The sequence below is a fragment of the Zingiber officinale genome, chromosome 2B, assembly GCF_018446385.1.
Source record: "Zingiber officinale cultivar Zhangliang chromosome 2B, Zo_v1.1, whole genome shotgun sequence".
Taxonomy (NCBI): domain Eukaryota; kingdom Viridiplantae; phylum Streptophyta; class Magnoliopsida; order Zingiberales; family Zingiberaceae; genus Zingiber; species Zingiber officinale.
Genome location: NC_055989.1, coordinates 121885502 through 121904018, shown reverse-complemented (window position 1 = coordinate 121904018; position 18517 = coordinate 121885502).

The following is an 18517-nucleotide window of genomic DNA, read 5'->3' as shown; positions in this document are numbered from 1 at the left end:
TATGTTATGTGACATAAGCAATAAAATTAAGGTCCAAATAATATATCATGGCCACTTATTCAAAACAATAATTTTGGTGGAAAAAATTTTAAATTTTAAAAATAATTGTTAGTAAACATCATTCTTAAATTTGAGAGGAAAAATCATACTTATCTCGAAGAAAGAACACAAAACAAAAACAAAATCAATTTTCTGAATAATTTGAATAAGAAGAGGTTTCCTGCCCACCAACGACTGTCCTTTGACAAGCCTAATTTCAGTAAGTGCAAAAGAGGATTCCTGCCAACCAACGAGTGTGCTTTGACAAGCCTAATTTCAATAATTGTAAAATAATGCAGCCTCCAAAGGCCCCACCTCCACGTGGTTGAACAACGAGTTCTCTCTGAGAGTTCAAAAAAAATATTGGCACGCGGACGACCAATTATTTTACGATGACTTAAAATTATATTTCTTCTCTCGTAAATAAACATCACGTGTTAGAAAATAAGAAAGTGATGATATAAATTAAGTTTTCCTTTTTTTTTCTTAAAACAAAGGAACTTTTAAATATGATTATATGATAAATTTGTAACTTAAAACAATACTTCAAAATTTTAAAGTAACTTTTAGGTGCTGGGCGTCAAACTCCGTGTCATAAATCATATTTTAGATACTAGCTATGCCTTAAAACGAAGCTTATGTATGTTATCATAAAGTTTTATAATGTATATGTATAATATTTCAATTAATAAACACTAGTTGGGATCGTGAAAAACTTGATACTATACTGATGCATTGATTCCGTTTGACTTAAAAACAAAAATTTTAAAAAAAATCAATTAATCTTATTGATTAATCCTGAGATGATAAGTTCGACTCTATAATATTTTTTTATTAGTTATCAGGATAAATCAGGAAGTCCGTGTAGCGGACAGTCCAATATCCTTCGATTGCATGTTCTATTTGGAGAAAAAATTCTTATAAATACACTATAACTGCGGATCGAACCACGGGTATCTGGGTGACAACTTGGATTTCCTACCACGGCACCATAGCCCCGGGGATAAAAAAAATAATAAACAAGTTAGCCTCATTGACTAGTCTTGGGATGACCGGCCTGGTCCCATAGAATTTTTCCATTGGCCATCAGGATATATTGGGAAGTACTCGCGGCGAACGGCCAAGAAGTCCAGCATCCGTTGGTTGTGCATCTCATTTAAAGAATAAATTCTTATAAATTTACTATAAATAGGATCAAATCGTAAAGATCTGAGTGACAAACTGAATATCCTGTCACGCGACTTAAGTAGCTATTGGAATTTGTTCTGATCATGGGAATACTCAAAATTACAGGTGAGTTTTAAAAAACACATAAAAGTTTGGATATAACTATTTTTTTAATGTTCTAAATTTAGGAAGATAATTTTTAGCACAAATTAATCATCTATGATTTTTAGCACATATGAATAATTGAATCACGTATATCTTTCTCATGATATATCATTTCTTATATCCGTTTTAATCAGTCCTTAGGGGATTATCACGAGTAAAACGAATTAGATGGACAGGATAAATTAGGTGTCCTGAGTTGGCCAAATAGACTAAGAGGATGTTTGGTTGAGTTTATAAGCTCTCTAAAACAACTTATAAGTTGTTTTGGAGCTTATAAGCTCTTCAAATTTATTTAGTAAAATTTTTTTCGAACAGCTTATAAGCTGTCAAAATAAACTGTTTTAGAGCTTATAAGCTGTTTTTAAAAAAATATGGAAGACCCTACTTTTTTAAAAAAGATCTTATTTTAATAATTTTTTTCTCTAAAATATCCTTATATAATTTCATAAATCCTCATCTTATCCTCCATAAATTTTTATAAGTCTAATATCTTTTTATCTCCGCCGACTTTTCTTCCAACGCTGTTTCATCTTCTCGGCCAATACCTCATTCCAATTTTCTCTTTCCCGGTGCAAAAATTCGTCCAAAACCCTCTATTAATAAAAATCTCAAAATCCTCTATTAATAGTATTATACCCTTTTTGGTAATTTTATTAATAAAAAGATCTTATAATACCAAACACATCAATACCTTTAAGTTGATTGTAATAAGTTCACCCAAACACTTTAACAACTTATTTTTAAAATAAGATTTAACAACTTATAAGCTCCTAAAACAACTTATAAGTTGTACGAACTTATAAGCTATTTTTAATAAGTTTAGCCAAACACCCTCTAAATGAGTAGAGAAGAAGCAAGGAAATTCAAGAGACACACAAACCTAACTAATCAACAACAACTAAATTGAGCGATCAACGTGTTAAATAGGTATATTTAAAAAATGAAAATGTTATAAAAAGTAAATAAATATTTACAAAAAAATATCATACAATTAAAAGTAAATACATTGTAAGAAAATAATCCAATGAAGATGCAAGTTGCGGTTAGGTAGTGAGATGAACCTAAAGAGGTAGTCTGTTAAATGGCAATGGTTTTGGCTTATTTGTTAGCTTAAAGAATAATCCAAATTCTCAAACTCATGCATCTTACTCATTACGATTGATGACAGGCCATATTATTAAACACACCCCGTCATGGTGTGCATTTTTTATATTCAATTGGCAAAAAAAAACTAATAAAAACAAGGAGTTTGTTTACAATGGCTATCATTCTTCTCTATGGATTTATATTTTTGTTTCTTCATTATTTTTATGTATATGTACTTAACAAGGAAGGCATATAATGACTTCAGAGATCAAAGAAATTATATAAAAAACGTTTATTTATGAAATTAGATCTGTATAAATTTATATAACAATTTTAAATAAAAATTATTAATTAGATATTTGAATTAGTTAAAATTGAGCAAAGAATGATCTTGGAAATATTTTTAAAATTAAATATTTAAAAAATATTTATTTATAAAATTAGGCCGCTTCGGTCCACGTAATAGTCTTTAACAAACCATTATATAATCATAAATGAGTAAAAAAAAACATACAATGGCCTTAGAGGGATTTATTTGGGGAACTTACTAAAGTACTTATTTATAAAATTAGATAAATTCAAATTCATATATAGTTTTTTAAAAATTGACAGATAGATCTAAACTAGTCAAAGACAAATGCATATAAAACTTACATGTTTGTGAAATTAGACCAGATCTATATAACAGTTCAAGTTGATATAACAGTTTTCTTTCAAACTTTTACCTGATCTTAAATCCATCAAATTAAGATGTACAAAAAAAAAAAAAAAAAAAAAGTGTAATCTTAGCCCAACATTGAAAATAGCAGAAAAAAACAAAACAAAAAATATCTTTTCAAAATTAATATCTTTTCAAAATTATTATTCCTACTTTTAATGCTTAGAGACTCTGTTGTTCACTTGGAGCCGCCACTGGTCCATTCGATCCTAATTATTTATGATTTTTTTATATTTATTTTTTTATCAAAATTATAGTTTGGATAGGATAAACAGCTTCTGACCGTCAGAAGGTTGCCAGTGGTGAACGGATGGAGCTACCTGACGCCGAGAGAGGGCTGTTTCCGGAGAGTCTCCGGCTGTTTATCTTGATTTAAATTATAATTTAAATAAAAAGATAAATTTAAAGAAGGATTATAATTAATTAAGGTCAAATTAACGATCACGATCGATCTGAACATATATTCTCTAATTTATAAACAAACTAGACATACGATCTCGCCTTGGAGAACACGTTCCAATAAAAGACTCAGCTTACACTTTATGCTGCCCCGCGTCCGCATACTGAGAATCCAAACAAAAGCAAAACGAATCGTTGACTCGGTAGCCTGAGTGATCGGCAAGAATAAGCCGGAACGCTCCTTGATCACCAAGAAATTGACCAATCTCTATCGACCGCTTTCATTGCCCTCCCTCCCTCCCTCCCTCCCTCCTCCATTAAATTAAATTGTATTTTGGCATGGACCGGACCAGTCACCCATATCTATTCATTATTTAAAAAAAAAAAAAAAAAAAAAAAAAAAAAAAAAAAACTTGCGTCCTGGATTCCTTCCAGGTCCGTTCCATTAATTTGGGAACATATTAGAGAATACCAAAAAAGTGCTGTCAAACTTTCTTCCACTTACTGATGTCAACCAAAGAGTTGTTGACACGATTGCGCACAAGCTGACAAGCCCAATTTGCATAAGGGCAGAATAATGTAGCCTGCAGGCCCCACCTCGACGTGGTTGAACAACGATCGAGTTTTCAGAGTACACGCCCAGTTACTTTACTATCACTTAAAATTATATTTCTTCTCTCATAAATAAATAAATAAAATCATAATTATAGATATTTAATTTGGTAGACTTCATTATATTCATTTAATATATATATAATTAATTAAATAAATAAATTTAAATAACTGATTAAAGTAAAAAATGAATAAGTATGAATGTATATATTCAGTTCGTTAATATTTATGAATAATATTCATAAATAAATAAATAAATAAATAAAATCATAATCATAGATATTTAATTCGGTAGACTTCATTATATTTATTTAATAAATATAAAATTAAATAAATAAATAAATTTAAATAACCGATTAAAGTAAAAAATAAATAAGTATGAATGTATATATTCAGCTCGTTAATATTAATGAATAATAACCTTTGTGAATAATATTTTTGAATTATGTTTATTAATAAAATTCATATCAATATGTTAAATAAATAAATAAAAATTAAAATAAGAAACAAGTATATTATCAAACTCAATAATTAATTAAACAAGTTTAAAATGTAAAAATTTCAAACAATCAAATAGTTGGTACAATCGACCTTTGGTATCTGACAACAATCAATTGGTGTATCCTAATCGATAAATATATTATTTTCGATAAAATCATCAGCTATCAATCGATTGATATCTGACATCAATCAATTAGTGTATCCTAATTAATAAATGTGATCAATTCCATGAGATTATGTGCTCGCGAAAATTCACCACCAATTGATTGAACAATCGATTGGTGTGCAACAATCGATTGTTGTATCTAAAATTTTAGATTCAATTTGAGACAAAAATTTAAAATACATAAATAATTCTAGGAATTTTGAAGAATCATGAAATTTCATGTAGATATTATTTATGTCCTATACTATCAGGAAAAAAATAATTTTATAGGAAAATACATCTTATTTTTAAAGAATGATATAAAATTAGAAATTATTGAAAACTTCAATATTTTACTCTAACTTTGTTTCTAACTAACCAATGGTAATTCCTATTAACAAATATAATTCATCAAGGTTTTTAAAATTATTTTCAAAATTAAATTTCAACCATGATCATTGGGTTAAATGCACATGATTTGCACATTAACTTTCCTCATGATTAGACTTCACAAAGTCAATACATTTTGATAAAATTAAAATTCAATTAGATGTACCAAATCAATATTTTGAGTTTTGTTCATTCTCTAACATCTCAGTTGTATCTAATATGTCTCAATACACATGCAAGTCAACTCTATAGTTCTTGAGATATGTATAAATAAATTGGTTTTCCCTAAACAACGGATTATACATTTCTAGCTAGACATTTTAAATTTGATTATTCTACCTAGGATGTCAATTAATGTCATTGTCCTTAATTATAAGAAATTGAAACAATACATGATAATGATTATGACATATATCATAATACATACAAAAAAAATTATCATAAATAATGATGCATGTATAGTATGACATGTTGCATTTTTTATAGCAATATGAATGTATGATATGATGTCATGACATGTGATAAGACATACATTTTCCTAGATTTTCTATCTAAGTATCATTCTTTAACCATTATGCCAAAAAGGATCATAAGTTGCCCTATCTCCCTAGAATGTGCCAACAACTCACACTTGATACACTTTATGATTTTGTCCTATTTCTGCCAATTTTAATCTATCTCAAGACTTCAATAATTTCATTTGGCACACTATAAACTCATCAAGAATAAAAGTTAAACTTTCTCATTTTTAAGATGTCACACTATCTTGAAAATATTCTAAAATCTCAACTTCATCATGGTTGAGTTAACTATCCTACTAATTAGGGTTCGCACACCCTATATCCATTTAGTGTGAAAAGATCACAATCTTAAGAACTCAATACCTATTGAAACTTCTTGGGTGAACTAGATACTCACTAGGGATAACTTCCCTATACATCTTCCTAATAACTCTCTTAGACTTCTTTGAAGCCTTAATCATGCTAGTCTCCTCAAGGTCAACACTAGGGATAATTTCTCTTGTAACCTTGACTTGACTTCTAAACCTAGGGTTAGTTTCATAGCTATATGAAACTCTATTATATGATGACATATTCTCCTTGGTTTTAGGTTTGTATCTCAAACCTTTCTTGCCCTTGAATGATTCTTGCCTATCTAAGTCTTGATTTTGCTTCTTGGACCTTTTAGCATTATTTGTTATTTTCTCTAGGGTATTCTCTAATTTATCAAGTATTGACTTCAAAACTTGATTTTCAATCCTCAAGTTTTGATTTTTCATGATTGCCTTGGATATATTTTTTTTTTCTTTTAGACATATATCTAACTTTCTTAGAGTTTTTGCCTAAATTATTTTCTACCTTTCTATCCTTAGGTAAAGTTGTTCTAGCATGACATGATTTATAATTTTCCTTAGAAATATCATGCTTCCTATTTTTATAATAGCAAGAACTAAGATGATAAAATCTATTTCCAACATACTTTTTATCATAACTCAAAGGAAGTGCATTATTAAATGATACCTTAGGTTTGCTCTTAGGAGCTTCCTCTTGATTTGAGTTTCCTCCCTTGTTCTTACTTGAGGACATTGATTTTGATAATGTCCCTTATGATTAAGAAACACATGATGTACTCTTTTTTCCTTTCGTACCAAGGTTTCGACCTCTTTTGATTTTTTTCCTTTACCTTTGGTGTCACTTGTGTTAGGACACTCCAAGAGCTAGAGACAAGGGGTGGGGTGATTAACTCCATTGCTTTGTTGATGATTTGTTATAGCGGAAAACTCGAAGCAATACTAACACTAAAATTTACTTGGTATCCATCTTCTTGAGGTGAAAAATCCAATGATCCACACAGTGCAGACACTCCACTATAAAGAACACTCATTCTTGAAAATAATCCAGAAGTAGAGAAATCTTGTACAAGCCCACATACATGAGTATATTGAAATAAGATGTAAATACATAATACAAATGAAAACCTTGCTTTCTTGATCTCTTGTTTCTTGTAGATGTAAGCTTGGAAAGTGTAGCAGCACTTTTTCTCTTCTCCCAATTGATTAGCAAATCGATTAAATGGCTTCAATTGATCACCCGATTCGATTCAGAAGCTCACTGTTCGTCATGAACTTCTCTTAATCAATTTGGAACTTTCCTAATCGATTTAGCACAGAAAATATTGTGCTTTCCGAAATGCCACTTCAATTGATTACCCAATCAATTGTAGAGGGCTAAATCGATTAGCCAATTGATTTAGTATCTCTTTGTGCTCGCGATAAAAATCACCTAATTGATTGTGTCAATAAATTAGGCTTGGCCTCATTGATTACCCTAATCGATTAGGTTAGGGATAATTGATTGCCCAACTCTAACATGCTTAAACCAAGTTTACGTTCTCTTGCCCAACATTCGATTAACCGTAACATGTTGAGACTTTTTTACCAAGTGTCCGATCAACCTTTTGACCCACTTGGACTTTCTTTCGTGCCAAGTTCTCATTGGAATTTCGATCACCAAATGTAATCCTCCTTGTCCAACTTGAGTTTTCTTTTGTCTAATCTCAGTTAGGTTATTCCTTTGCCAACGTGTTATCTGTTGGTGCTGTTAGCACTAACGGTCTAACTCAAGTTTTTTATGAATGACAAAGTAGGTTAAGTTAGTTTCATATTGATCTAACACTTCTACGAAGTGTACAGGAGAAGCCCAGACAGGTTGACGGGCTGACCTGACGTTTGATACGAAGTCCAGCTAGGTCGATGGGCTGACCTGATAGCTGGCACGAAGCCCAGACGGGTCGACTGGTTGACCTGACGTCTGACACGAAGTCCAGCTAGGTCAATGGGCTGACCTGATATCTGGTACGAAGTCCAGACGGGTCGAAGGGCTGACCGGACGTCTAGCAGGTAAGTTGAGGTAAGTCACTGAAGGGGAGTGACTGTGAGAACGCGTTCCCGGGAAGGGAATATTAGGCGTCGATCCAACTTAGATCCATTTCGGAAATCTAAGTTGAAATAGTGACTAGATTCCGGTCTCGAGGAGACGGAATCTAATTAATACTCTGCTTATTAATTATAACTGTGCTAACACTTTATTTTGCAAGGTAATATAAATTGCATTTTGTCTCAGACTAACCATTTCTTGTGGGAGAAGGACTTCTTGGAGAAAAAGTGGTTCGGGCATTCGGAAGGGATCTAGGCGCCCTGAAGGGATCCAGACACCCAGAGTGCAAAAAATATCCCCAATGCAAGTCGCAACATGGAGCGCTCTGGTTGGACGGGATACGTCACACTCCAGCACCTGGAAGGGATCCGGGTGCCCTGAGCCTCCTATATAAGAAGGATACACCCTGGAGCAAAGAACAACGAACAACGAACAATAAGATCTTCCAACATTTGCTCTGCCGTGCTACGCTCCTGCGACGCTACGAAAGCTCCTTCGACAACGCGCCTCGTTTTTATTTCTCTTTGTTGTCGGTATTATTTCTTTAAAGCAACTGTACTTTCTATTTGTAAAACAATTATTCGAATTGCTAGTGGATTTCCCAACGAAAGCACTCAACGAGTGCGAGCCTTGAATATGAGTCGACCAAGGCTCCGAACCAAGTAAAAAGGTTCGTGTTAGAATTATACTTTTTTGTTCTCGATTTTTCCGCTGCTTACTCTACAACTTTCCGATCGATATTCACCCCCCCCCCTCCCTCTATCGAATTATACGATCCAACAAGTGGTATCAGAGCAAGTACCACTCAGATTTGATGCAACCACCAATCAAGCAAGGGGGGGGGGTCCTTTTTAAAAGTAAAATAGATATCGTTTGAGTTTAAAAAATACCCTTACGCCTTTCATTTTTCCCTCCAATATCGTTTTTGAAAACTTCATTTTCATCTTTTCACCATTGGTCAGTATTAGCGAAATATTACATTTTCAAAATATTTGTAATAATATTTTTTTAATATTTTATTATTAAAAATATTATTTTATTATTTTTCCACGCATATTTCTTTATCTCTCACGCTGCTTACACCAAGACAAAGTCTTGGAAATTATCTCTTGTCTATTTTTTTTTCATATACAAATGTCTATTCAAGAAGGACAGAACATCTACGAACCACCACCATACGATCATGAAGATTTCAACTACTCGAGGCGAAGAATGAAATGTTTCTTAGGAAGTCAAGATTTTGATTATTGGCTAATATTGAGAAAATCTTATCGGAACTCAAAACTAAACAAAAATGTAAGTAAAATTATTTGTGATATTTTACGTAACAATGCTTTATGCAAACTAGAAAAGTACAAGAATGCACATGAGCTTTGGACCCAGCTGATCAAACTTCACGAGAAGCCGATGGAACAAGAAGATCAAGTCAAAATCAAATCTGGACTCGAATCGAATCGAACTAAATCTAATTAAATTAAATCTAACTAAAATTAAGTTAAATCTAATTAAACCTAATTAAAATTAAAGTAAATTTAATTAAAATATAAATAAATTAAAATAAATTAAATTAAAATCAACTTAAAATAAAATTAAATTTTAAAAACAATTTAAGTTAAAAATATGATTTAAAAAAACTTTAAAAAATATTTAAAAAATTATTTAAAAAATCCTTTTAAAATTATTTAAAAAATCATTTTAAAAATTCTTATAAAATTATTTAAAAATCCTTTTAAAAATTTCTTTAAAAAATTATTTAAAAATTATGTTAAAACTTATTTTTAAAACTCTTTTAAAAATTACTTTAAAAACATTAAAAAATTATATAAAAAAATTCTTGTAATAAAATTTATTTTAGAAAATTCTTTTAAAAATTATTTTAAAAACTAAAAAAAATTCTTTTAAAAATTAATTTAAAAATTGTTTTAATAATTATTTTAAAAACTTTTAAACATTTATTTTAAAAAAATTGTTTAAAAATTATTTGAAAAACTTTAGAAAATGATTTTTAAAATTCTTTTAAAAAAATTATTTAAAAAAATTTCTTTTAAAAAAACTATTTTAAAAAATTATTTTAAAAAGTTTAAAAATTTTATTTTAAAAAATTATTTTAAAAAAATTTATTTGAAAAAAATCTTTTAAAAATTCTTTTAACTTTAAAAATTATTTTAAAATTTCTTTTAAAAACTTTAAAAATTGTTTTCAAAATTATTTTAAAAACTTTAAAATATTATTTTTTTAAAAAACAAATCTTTTGAATTTTTTTAAAAAATTATTTTAAAAAATCATTTAAAAGTTATTTTAAAAACTTTACTTTTTTATAAAAATTGTTTTAAAAATTATTTTAAAAAATTTATTTCAAAATTCTTTTAAAAATTATTTTAAAAATTCCTTTAAAAATTATTTTAAAAACTTTAAAAAAATATTTAAAAAATACTTTTAAAAACTTTAAAAAATTATTTTAAAAATTCTTTCAAAAATTTTAAAAAATTCTTTTAAAAATTATTTTAAAAACTTTATAAATTATTTTAAAAATTGTTTTAAAAAGTTTAAAAAATTATTTTTAAAATTCGTTTAAAAATTCTTTTAAAAATTTTAAAAAATTATTTTATAAAATTTTAGAAAAAATTATTTAATTTTTTTTTAAAAAATTATTTTAAATACTTGAAATATTATTTTAAAAAAATTATTTTAAAAACTTTAAAAATTATTTTAAAAACTTTAAAAATTATTTTAATAATTGTTTTAAAAATTATTTAAAAAATTCTTTTAAAAAAAATTTAAAAAAATTATTTTAAAAACTTTAATTATTTTTAAAAAAAAAAGATCTTTTAAAAATTCTTTTTAAAAATTTTAAAATTTTATTTTTTTTAAAATCCTTTTTAAAATAAACTTTTTAAAATCATTTTAAAATCCTTTAAAAAAAACCTTTAAAAAAAAATCTCTTGAAAACTATGTTAAAAACTTTAAAAAACAATTTAAAAATTAAGTTAAATTAAAATAAAAATTTTAATTTAAATTTTAAATTCACTTAAAACTTAAATTAACTTAAAAATGAAACTTAAAACTTAAATTAACTTAAAATAAAAATTTAAAACTTAAATTTGAATTTAAAATTAAAGCTTAATTTATAACTTAAAATTGTACTTAAGCTTGAAATTTAAAACTCCATTTAAAATTAAACTAGATTAAACTAATTTAAAACTTAAATTTTAACAAATAATTAAAATATGATTAAATAATTAATAAGTAAATAATTAAAGTAAATACTTCAAACATTAACTGTGCTCTAATGTACTTAATTAGCCTTAAATTAAAAAACTAATAAAACTTAATTTAACCCAATCAATCTTAATTTCAACATTAACCAAAATCTTAACTTTACTCTAATTAAATCATAATTAAAGATTAACTATTATTGAGTTAGTAACAAATTACTTACTTAGAATAATTAATTATTAATTAATTTCAATAATCTTGTTTTAATCAAACAATTATACCGAGTATATTGAAATACTTATGTAAAAAATATACTTTATAAACATAAGTGTTACTAACCTTAAATCCCCTAAACACTTAGGTAGAAAAATGTGTTAAGGTCTTGAACGTTAACATACCCAAATCTTAGTGTTAACTTAAGGGGGAGAGATAAATTAAGTGAGAGTAATAAATTAAGGGAGTATCAAATTCAAGGGAGGATCAAATTTACTTAAAATATTATTTACTTAAGTTTTTTTATTTAAAAATTTCATAGATTTTTTAAAAAAATCTTTCTAAAATCCTACCTCAATTTATATATATATATATATACTTTGAAAATCTTACTTTAAATATTTTTCTGGTAAATATTTTCAAAAGTTTTATTTTAAATTATGTTAGGTTCAGGGGGAGGATTAACTACTTTCATACTTATTTTGAAATTAGTTTTTGAAAAATATTTTCTTTAAAATATTTTAAAAACTAAGTCTTTTTAGAAAATAGATTTTACTTAGTTTTGAAAATTATATTTTACAAACTTAATGTTGAAAATTAATTTTATCCACTAAGTTAAAATTTGTATTTTTGCAAACTTAGTTTTATTAATCTCACTTTTGTGAAGATAGTATATTTGAAAATTATGTTTAAAAGGTGTTTTAAATTTGCAAAGCTTATTTCAAAAATTAAGTTATTTTTGCAAATTTTAAAAAATTACTCTAAAATTTACAAAGTTATCTTTCTAAAGTTATCTTTCTATGTTAACTACGTTTTAAATCTTAGCTATTTTTTGAAAAAACTAAAAGCTAAAGTTTAAAGTAAAATGCTCTATGTTTTCTACCTTAGACTCCCTCAAGTCAATCTGACTTTAATTCTTTGATCTTAAAAAACTTCCCTAAATCACTTATTTTTCTGTGTTATTTTTTTGATGAATGTCAAAGGGGGGAGGGTTTAGTGGCTTAAGTTAGTTAAAACAAATCAACGAAATACCAAATAAGACTAACTTAAAAACTAACTTAGAAACCTCGCTTTACTTGAATATTTATTCACTGACTTAACACAGGTTGTCATTGCATCAAAAATGGGGAGATTGTTGGTGTGGTTAGCACTAACGGTCTAACTCAAGTTTTGATGAATGACAAAGTAGGTTAAGTTAGTTTCATATTGATCTAACACTTCTACGAAGTGGAGAAGCCCAGACGGGTCGACGGGCTGACCTGACGTCTGACACAAAGTCCAGCTAGGTCAATGGGCTGACCTGATAGCTGGCACGAAGCTCAGACGGGTCGACGGGCTGACCTGACGTCTGGCACGAAGTCCAGCTAGATCGATGAATTGACCTGATAGCTGGTACGAAGTTCAGACGGGTCGAAGGGCTGACCAGACGTCTGGCAGGTAAGTTGAGGTAAGTCACTGGAGGGGAGTGACTGTGAGAACGCGTTCCCGGGAAGGAAATATTAGACGTCAATCTAACTTAGATCCATTTCGGAAATTTAAATTGAGATCGTGACTAGATTCCGATCTCGAGGAGATGAAATCTAATTAAAACTCTGCTCGTTAATTATAACTGTGCTAACACTTTGTTTTGCAGGGTAATATAAATTGCACTTTATCTCAGACTAACCATTTCTTGTAGAAGAAGGACTTTCTGGAGAAAAAGTGGTCTGGGCGCTCGGAGTGCAAAAATTATCCCCAACGCATGTCAACGTGGAGCGCTCTGGTTGGACGGGATACGTCACACTCCAAGCGCCTGGAAGGAATCCGGGTGCCCCGAGCCTCCTATATAAGGAGGATGCACCCTGGAGCAAAGAACAACGTACAATAAGATCTTCCAACGTTTGCTCTGTCGTGCTATGCTCCTGCGATGCTGCGAAAGCTCCTCCGACAACACGCCTCGTTTTTATTTCTCTTTGTTGTCGGTATTATTTCTTTAAAGCAACTATACTTTCTATTTGTAAAACAATTATTCGAATTACTAGTGGATTGCCCAACGAAAGCACTCAACGAGTGCGGGCCTTAGGTTAGGAGTCGACCAAGGCTCCGGACCAAGTAAAAAGGTTCATGTTAACATTATACTTTTTTGTTCTCGATTTTTTCGTTGCTTACTCTACGACTTTCCGATCGATATTCCCCCCCCCCCCCCCCCCCTTCTATCGAATTACACGATCCAATATTATCCTCCTTGACCCACTTGGATTTTCCTTTGCCAACGTATGATCCTTCTTGATCAACTTAGATTTTCCTTTGCCTAATCTCGAGTTAGGACTTTGCAGTCAAGTATCCAGTCCTCTATGACCTACTTGACTCCCATGTTACATATCATCAAATATCCGATCAACCTTGACTTATTTGACCTCTTCTCACATATTGTCTAAACATCAAAATTTAAGCTCGAATCCACTCGAGCTTAGTTAAACTATCGACCTTGACCTGAGGACTATTGAACCAATAATCTCCCAACAACTTGAACCTTCTTCTTCAATTAGGGACACATGCTCTTATAATATACCTTCTTCCTATATTCAAAGCACATTATGTAAGATATGATAATTAAATAATAAGTATTATTGGAGAAATAACCTTATTAGAATTTTTAGAAATTTTTAAATTTTTTTCAGAATTTAAACAAAGTATGTATAACTCGTTTAAGGGGATGAATCTAATAGGCTTAGAGAAAGTCTGTTTGATATATCAATTTAATTGGGAGTTGATTGATTCCATTAACCTAAAGTTTAGTTTAATTAACCTAAGTATTTAAATAGAAACCTAAGTCTTTCTCCCTCTCATTATCACCCTTCGACCAATTCTACCACTCCTCCTTCCCCCTCTAATTAAGGAGGAAGCTGACTCCTCCTTTCCCCTCCTCCTGATCTCTCCTCTTCGTACAATTCTACCACTCTGCTCGGTCGATCCACTACCACCCTCACGTGACAACAAATCAGCAATGTCGATGCCGCCGACCAGAGCTGTCATTCTCCTCCCTTCGACCATTAAGCCGGGCCCTAACTTCCTCCCAGAGGTTTCCTCTTCCTCGATCTTCCACTGCCCATTCCCGATTGACCTCCTCGTGTCGCTGCCAAGTGGTGCCACTCGACCATCGCCAACCATTCACGTGAGACCCACCGGTGATGTAGTAGCCATCGCAGGAGGTGACGTTGTCAGCTAGAGCGAGAATCCCAATTCCTCTTCATCGCCTACTATTGATCTTTACCGCCACTGATTGTGTCATTGTCGCCTGATCGTGCCCGCGCCACTAGATCTAACCACCGACAGTGTGAGAGTCGTCGTGTCCCTCTGCTTTAAGCCAGTGCCACCGTCTCCCTCTGCTCTGATCTAGTGCCACCCATTTTGATCTAGAAAAGTCGATCGCCTCTTCCTCAACCTCTCTACCTCCGTCGGCGAGGATCAGTTCTGGCACAAACTCACTGTGTGCAGGAGTCTCTTGACCTAACACTGCCACCAGCCTCTATTTGCTTGCTGCCATCGTCAGAGAAGAGGAAAGTTAGGTGATGATCCTTGTTAGCTTCAGCGACGATGTGGATTTAGGTATTATTGTAAGGATTCCTAATTAGTTGGATTTGGGATTATTTTTTAAATGTCAATGGAAGATTGGTGTGTAGTTGCTTGGTTCCAGCCAATACAACTCTAGCCATTACTATTCATCGGTGATCCACATCTTCCGACCGTGAACCCCTCCAGTCATGAGCCACCATTACCATTTGTGCAGGGTCGAATTATGCAATGTTTGGCCGACCGAACCCCTAATCCAGAAGAGCATATTTCATCTCATGATGAAGTGTAGACCAAGGGTTTGGTTGACCAAACATGGAGGTTCAGTCAATCGAACGGGGGGATAAACTTCAGACCAGGTTGATTGGACCAGATAAGCCGAGGAGCTTCTAGGGTTTGATCGATCGAACGATGGGATCGGTCGTCCAAACGAAGATCCTATCCGAAGTAGCAACATCTGGACGAGAACTTGGGCAGGTTCAAAAGGTTTGGTCGCCCGATTAAGGGGATTGGTAAACCGATAAAGTCGAGTCAAACCTAATCTCGAGATAAGTGGATCAGGATAAGGATCAACTTAACTATAAAAGGAGGTCTCAACCCAGCTCTTTGAAACAATAATTTCTGACAATCATTAGCTTTCGCGGTTGCTCCGAGAACCTCTACGACGCCCGAACTCTGCTTCGACGATGGAAAATTCGACCTTCCAGATCCTTAGAAGTCGTCGGTATAATTTTAATTACGAGTACTTCAATTGTATTATTCTTGTACTTCATATCTGTATTTATAATTTCTAAATTGATAGTGAATTGCCCAACAAAAGCGATCAATGATCGCAGGCCTCGGAGTAGGAGTCGTCAAAAGGTCCGAACCAAGTAACCAAAAGTGTTAGCGCTTGCTTTATTTTATCTTCTTTTCCGCTACGTTTTATTCTGTGTTATGTGAAAATGTGAAAAAGCCACGAGTGTTATTCACCCCCTAGCACGTAATGATCCTATAGACTTTCCACACAAAGTGTGTAATCCTCTCTGACTCACTTGGACTTTTCCCTTGCCAACTTCCCGTTAGACTTTTCGTTGCCTAGCCTTCAGTTACCCTTACCTAACCTCCAATTAGGATTTGTCATTGTTTACCTCTAGTTAGGACTTTTCATTATTTAACCTCCAGTTAGGATTTTACAAGTCAAGTATCTGGTCCTCCCTTGACCTACGTGACTTCTCTCTCATATATATATTGTCAAACATCGAAACTCAAGCTCGGACTAAACCAAGTTTGGCCAACTTGGTCAATCTTGATCCGAGGACTATTGCACCCATATAGTCGACTGATCGAAAATTAACCCCTACCTAAAAGCTTTATAAAGAAAGATTTCTAGGAGATTTTCGAAGCTGGTTCTTGGAGATTTGAGAGTAAGTGCTGGTGCATTTCCATATTAACAAGAGATAATTTCAAGTAATAAGATAATGTTCAAAATAAGATTAATATAAAGTTATTTATACTAATTATATTTGCTATCATCCCTTATTGTCTTGTTCTATTATTGTAATCAAAGGTTACGTATTTGGAAGGGATCCGAGAATGAGAAAATTTAATAGTAATAGATTATTAAGACTAGACTTGAATTAGTTATCTTAAGAGAGACAGGTACCCCGGAGATAGATACCCCATAAAGCCTTTTTCTACTGCTTCTCTCATTCAATGTTTCTTAGAACTCCTCAACCAAGATGTTGACCATCTCAAGTTGACCTTCGATCTTCTCGAGTGCTTATCTCTGATCGCCAATTTAGCACCGTACATCATCACATTCGATTGACACCTAATTTAAGGTATATTGTTAACTCCTCAAAATACCATAGTTAACCCCAACTACTGAGAGAAATTATTAATCTAACAATCTCTACTTTTTTTTTTTTTATGTTTGATAATTCATTTAGGAACCAAGAAAAATACAAAATGTGCATCATATAATCTAAAACTCAAAAACTCTCCCCCTAGATTTAAGCATACCTCAAAACTACATGTCATTGAGCGAGCTATCTTAGGAGAAAGTTTACTAACTTAAATTGTAGTATTATTTCTCCCTTTTTCATACATTAAAACAATTCTAAACATGTGATCGATAAAATGATACAAGTATGACTACGGAGATATAAAATTAAACATGATGAAGCAATTAAGCATCTAATATCTGATCCCACATTTCATGTATATGTCAAACATTTTGCATATATTCCTAACATGAGAAACATTATACGTATAATAAAAAGCGTACAATAAAAAATAACTTAAAACAATAATTGAAAATTTTAAACTAACTTTTAGGTGCTAGATGTCAAACTTGATGTCATAAATAAACTTCATGTCATATTATCAAATTTATCTATCAAATAATTGAGAATATTATACTAATGTGTAAGTCTTGAAAACTTTAAGAATACTGACAAAAGTTGAAGATATATATATATATATATATATAGAAAATAAAGAATATATAATCCAATTAAGATGCAAGTTGCGGTTAGGTAGTGAGATGGACCCAACACACACCATCAATTGGCAAAAAAAAAAGGAAAAAGTTTGTTTCTCTATGAATTTTTATTTGTGTTTCTTCATTATTTTTATATATATTCTTTAAAAAGGAAGGCATATAATGACTTCACGGAAATTAGATCAATTTAAATTTATATAATACTTTATAATAAAAATCATTAAATGGATATTTGAATTAGTTAAAATTGAAAAAAGAATGGATTCAACAACTCTGAAGGATTTAAAAATATAGAAAAGTATTTATTTGTAAAATTAGACCACTTCGGTCCAGGTAATAGTCTTTAACAAAACCATTATAGGATCCTAAATGCGTCAATTTAATTTTTTTTATTTTTTAAAAAATACATACAATGGCGTTAGAGGGTTTAGGAAACTTATGAAATATCTACTTATTATAAAATTAGATAAATTTCGAATTCATATATAGTTTTGTTTAAAATTGACATACGGACCTAAATTAGTCGAAATTCAAAAAAAAAAAACGAATGCATAAAAGGATTCTAGAGGATTGGGGGAACATAGGAGTGCATGTTCGTGAAATTAAACCAATGTGAGTGAATATACCAATTTTTCTCAAAACTACTGTATGACAATAAACTAGTCAAAATTTAAAAAAAAAAATTGTATACAACATCTTAAAAAAAAATATAAGAAACATATAAAAATACATGTTTATGAAATTAGATCAGTTCATACGGATATACATAACAAGTTCAAGTATATATAACAGTTTTGTTTCAACTGTTATTTTGACTCATTGAGACTTAACATTTTATGTCAATTTTTTATTGGACTATCGAGCGTCAAATATTTGATCAACTATGATTTATT